A 5,942-nucleotide genomic window follows, 5' to 3' on the forward strand; every position below is an offset into this window, starting at 1 on the left:
CAGCGGTTGGTGGGAGAAGAAGGGCCAATTGGTTATAATTAAGAGGTATTTGTTTGGAAGCTGTGGGGTGCGAAATTCTTCATGCATATGGGCTCTTTTTCTGTCATATTTAGACTGGGGAGAAAAAATCCCAGTCCGGATTAAGATAGGATTTTTTTTTTAATGTGAGGAAGAGATCTTTGCTATTTAAACATGCAGTCAGAGGACTTGAGTTGCAACAGTTGGTGCACTTCTAATCTCATTTGCACCTAATGCCACAGTAAAAGAATTCCTCTCTTCACTCGGCATATGCAAGCCATTATTAATGAAGTGGGGTTTTTTTTCTGCTTGCATTTTTAATGAGAGGGAAAGCCCGTAAAAATACTCTCCCTCATACCCAAGGCAAATGCCTCGCAATTAAACTTTACTATGTGTTTGTTTTTCGATAGATTTTTAATGTCCGGCTGATGCAACAGCTTGGCAGACGTACACACGAACAAGTTAAAGTTCCTAATGCGAAGCAAACCAAGCGGCAGCGAGAGCGAGGAGGAAAGAAAAGGTTTCTTTCTTCCCTTTCTTTGAAAGAAGATAAAGGTCGCGTGTTTCCTTGTATTTTTTTATTAATTAATTTTTTTTGCTAATTGTGGTTTTTCTTGTCTTTTTATTGCTGTTTTAATTTGGTCGGAGCGCGGGATGGGATGTCAGCTGTTTGCCAGTTTCTAAATTTGCTGTCAGATATGTTAGTGGCTCAAATCGTAAAGGTTTGTACCTTTTTATGGTTTTACTCGTTGACCTTGAGGTGTTTTTATTACAAGACAAATTGTGTATTCAAAGGTATCTGATCAAGATTTATTTTCTGCTCAGAAATGGCAGATGACTTAATATTCTACTTAAAACAGTAGTTTAAACTTTTTCGAATAAGGTTCTGTTAAAATATCCAAATTCAAAAAATACTTTTGATTCCGAAAGGAAATTAAATGTTTCTATAACTCATATTATTCAAGATTCTTCAGAGTTACTGAAAATAGGCAGGAAAGAGCTCCTGTAGCATTCTCTTCTACAGTGAATTTGAAGAAGCCTCTGACTGAAGACCGTTTTTCTATGGCAATCTCATGAAGAGGATCTTCAGGGTTGTCCAAAATGTTCTTAATTTTGTGTAAATCCAGATTAGTTAGTTCCAAAATGCTAAAGCGTTTTAAACGCTTGGTGAGAGAGAGGCCAAAATGGACTTCTGCCACTATAATACTGTATCTTAGAAACATTATAGCCGTTTCTGTGAACATTTTCTGAATTGTCATGTTTGTTGTTGCTCTTGTTTTGTCCTGTTTCGACAGGAAGTGGTCATTGGAGTCTTTGCACCACCAGTGATCCTCCTGCGTGAAACAAATACTGACAGCAACAGCACATAAATTGAGCCTGGTCAGAGTAACTATCTGATATAAAAGTAAAGGAGTTAAAAAATAAAAAAAAAATTGCAGCAATAAAAGGGAATACAACTGATTTTTTTTTTTGCACTCCTTGATCAGGTATTTAATGTTCTGCGTTTCACACAGGAAGATATATGGCGACGCACCGTCTCCTCCTTCCATTTTCTGTGTAAACAATCATAGACTTGTGTGTAATTACCCATCCAATGCCTACATGGCAACAATAAAACGCCCATAAGAAGAAGCTGAGAAAGTGGAAATGCTGCAGGACGACCACTCAAGGTGAAAGGTCAAACTCCTGTTTCTGCTCCAGTTTCTCATGATCTGTTTTTTAACTAGTAAATGAAACGTGATAATAGTTAATGTTATCAGTAAAAACCTGGTAAAATGCAGTAGAGAAACCTTTTCATGGCGTTGCCACATGGAGGCTGCAGGCCACAAACAGGCGACAGGTGAAACGAAGCAGGTGTCTGCTGCAGCAACTCAAACAAAACCCAGCTGGAAACGCTTTCATCTTCCTCTCAATCAGCATGTAGGCGACGGTAAAGATGATGCTCTGAGACGCTACAACTTTAAAGTACATTATATATTTATAAAATGCTTTGATTAATTAATAGAAACCCCAATGATTTTTTTGAAAATAAATAATCCTTAGTGCAGGGATTTTATTCCCCTCATAGAAGAAATTGTTCAGTTTGTTGCTGCAATAAATGATAAATATGTTTTAAGTTGTTTTGCACACCTTTACCTGTAGTGCCATAGTTGTATTATTTTGCTTAAACTAAGTTTGTATCAAACTCTGTCCCATTTCAATCTAACAATACAAAGAATAAAATGACAATTAGCTTTTTTTTTTTTATTGTTTTAGCTCAATGTTTCTGTTTTCGACTTGTTTCCATTTACCTCGTTGGAGGCTTCCTTCAGCAAACACACAAGCTTTTGTTGCTGCCGTCGTCTCTTTCTGATGCCGCAAACAACAGGCTGGCTTCTTCTCACCTCCAGGGGAAGTTACTCAGATCAACAGAGGAGATTCTCTGCAGCGATGCTCTGCTCGGTGCAGCATTTGTGTACTTGTGAATGTCAGAGTGGGGGGTTATTACTGCCACAGCGTCATTTTGGTCCCGCTGACACGGCAGAAAAGAGTCTGGGTCACAGAGTCAGCTGGCACCAGAGCTAATGGGCCTCTGTGTGCATATGCGAGTGTGTGTGTGTGTGTGTGAATGTTTCACATGAGGGTCTTTTCTGTGTGCGTTTGACAGAGAGGCCCTCCCCGGACCTGACTTCATGCACAATGAGCAGCGTTCTGAAACATGGAGCCGCGCGATGACAGGTCGATCGGCGGGAGACAATGTGCTGTAATTTGTGAGGGGCCCTGCAGCAGGAGGAATGATGGGTAATTAAGAGGAAGACACTGAGAGAGGCTGCAGGGGGGCTCGGTTACAGGCAACAGGCGATTGGCTGTGTGTAGCGACAAGCCAACAAACCCTCCTCTGGTTCTCCGGTAACACGCCGCTGCCCCGCTCCGTTTCACACTCGGATACTAATGCAGCACTCAGGCTCTTCTCCGCTTTTCCCACAAACACGACTGAACTTTTACCACGTTTTTTAGAGCGAAGTTATAAATAGAAAAACCATAAACGTACGGGGCTTTCTGCAATAACAAAGTTTGTTTACACAATATTAGTGTATTGAGGCACACATTTCTGCATTTATTTAAGACCATCTAGATGTTTTCTTAGAACATTAAAAGAAAAGTGAAACTGCTCTGGGGCCGCTGCAGTTTTTCTTTTAAATGAAGGCTCGAAAACGTACTGCTCAACAGTAAATTAAATAAAACATATTTAAATTAAACAAGCGGTCTTATTTTTGTAGAAAAGTGGTTTATAAATCATTGAGGATCTGTAACAAAATAAGAGGATCTTGCCAAAAGAGAGGCTAYGCCCAAGAAAGGGTCAATTACACAATGGAGCATTAGCGCCCCACTATGAAACAAAAAACAATTAAATTGTTAGAATAAAATCATAAAATTATGAGAATAAAGTCAAAATAATACAAGAACAAAGTGTCATTATTACAGCTTTATTCTTGTATAAATTTATTCTCATAATATTGACTTCATTCTTGTAATGCTCCGACTTTATTGTCGTATTACTTTACGGCTTTATTCTCGTTATGTTGGATTTACTCTCAAAATGTTATTTTTTTTATTTTTTCTTAGTGTGGCCTTAATACTCTGCCAAATTCTTTCCATTTTTTAACTGTACCATTAGAATCATTTCCCAGGTTTGCAAATGGCCGACAGGCTGCGCGTTCAAGAGGTTGAGCTAAAGGAAAGCAGCATAACCCCGAGCTTTAAAAGATTCCTTCACTTACGTGAAAATGTTGGACTACATTGTGTTATCAAGTCACATTTACACACTATATTAAAGAAAACGGTTCTGTTGGTTTGCCTCCTGCTTTGTACGTTAGCGTTTACAGTGCAGTGCAAAAGGTTTCATATTCCATGAACTTCCACATACGTCAGGAGAATTTATTTGGATTTTACACTACGATACGTCAACATAAAGCTGCTCAAAACGGTGAAGAGGAAGGACAAGGATACATGATTTTTTTAAAAATATTAAACCAATTAAAATCTGAAAAGTATGGTGTAAACTGCCCACCTGGTTCAATATTTTGTAAAATCAATCACAACTGCAAGTTTGTTGGGGTTTGCACTTGTGAGGCTACACTTTCTGCCTTTTATTTCTCACAAATAGCTGAAGATCAGTCAGAATAGAAGGAGAGCATCTATAACAGTCCACGCTCCAGTCTTTTGGACTGAGAGTGGACTGTCGCACTTAAAATAAGTATAATCAGTTATGTGGACTGTAAATACAGGCTACACTTTGACTGACAGAGACTCTGGATCATAAGACCCAAAAAATGACTTAAAGAACAGTTTCTGTGGCACTTCAGAAATTAAGAGAACATTTTATCTGAAGGTTTTGAGGGCCAGTCCCAAAGCCGATACGGTCAGTGACGATATCGGATAAAAGCTAAACGGAGATGACCTTGAAAACACACTGGAGTAATGTTACTGTGGTTACAGACGGCTTTAACCATCTCCTGTTGGATGTTTACCATCTACTGAATATCCAGAGTGGTAGATGTTGTTGCATAAAATTCATGACTTCTGCTGGGTTTCCCGTCTTTTATCATCTTTTGTAATTTCATCCATTTGAACACAACGTATATCCTCAGCCCAACACCAAACTGACCCAGAATAATGAACAAAACAAATTACTATTGATATATGAGCCAAAACGCTGTGCATGGACAGCTGCATGTTATTTAGATTTCCAACTCACTATTGGGATAATTTAATGTTTTGTGGAAACCTGTTTCTGCTTTCTTATTTTTTTAAAACTTGTATAAGTTTCAAAGTTTGTCTTCTTTCTAATTAAGAAAAAATGCCCCTTCGTTATGATTGTGCCTGGCTCCTGCCTGCTTTAGCGTCTTTGAGCACCTCATCATTTCCAGTTTTATTTTAACAGAAAAGTCAATTAAATCACCTGGACCGTCATTATAATTGTTTGTTTCGGAAACTCAGAAGAATTTCATGTTCTGCTGCATATTCTGCACTCAGTTTATGTTCACAAGATCATTGACGACACGCTGCCTTCATTGGAAATAAACATCGGCTACGGTTTAAAGTTTCATAAAACGGCGTTCCCATAAACCGCTACGATGTTTTTGAGGTTGTTTTAGGAGGGTGGAGGTCTGCTCTGGTCCTGGCCCCTCTGGGACTGGCGCTTAGCTTCGGCCTCCAGCTGATCTGAAAATGTTTTAAGGACTTCACTTCAACAATCCAGAATTACCCATAAATCCTGACATCTGACTCTGAACGAAAATGAGAAACAGTAAAATCTTCTCCAAAGATTACAGAAGTATTAAAATGTTCTTTTTAAATGAGAACATGATTTCCTGTGTTTCACAGTGAGGAAGTTGTTACCAGTCACAGGTGAGTGTTTACCAGTCATTGGTTGATTAAGCTGGAAAATGGCAACATTTTAAAACTAAAAGTACTTCAACTGCTTTAGCTTTTCCTTTTATGTGAATGTAATGTTTGTTTTACTCATTAAAATGCAAAAGTTGCCTCAAATGTTTTAAATTTAGTTGGTGTGCTTTTTATTCAGAGTGTTGGCTGCAACAGTCAGATGCTTGGTGTCGATATTATCGATATCTTTGATTGATCCCCCCGTCTCTACTGGACAAATAAATCTATAACAAACTTCCAGAAAACTGCAAAACAACCGAAACACTCAGTTGCTTTAAATGAAGGCTTAAAGTTTCCCTTCATTCACAATTAATGGAACATTGATCGACATATTATGATGATGATGATGATTGGTGACTCTTGATAATATCGACACCAACTATCACTTGCATGATAAGATCCATACTTAAGTTTTGGATCCAATCTTGAAATTGTATTTTTTGTAAATTATTTTGTATATTGTAGATTCTCAACTCAATTTTGTTGTGACTTACTCT

The sequence above is a fragment of the Poecilia reticulata genome, linkage group LG1 (genome assembly GCF_000633615.1).
Source record: "Poecilia reticulata strain Guanapo linkage group LG1, Guppy_female_1.0+MT, whole genome shotgun sequence".
Taxonomy (NCBI): Eukaryota; Metazoa; Chordata; class Actinopteri; order Cyprinodontiformes; family Poeciliidae; genus Poecilia; species Poecilia reticulata.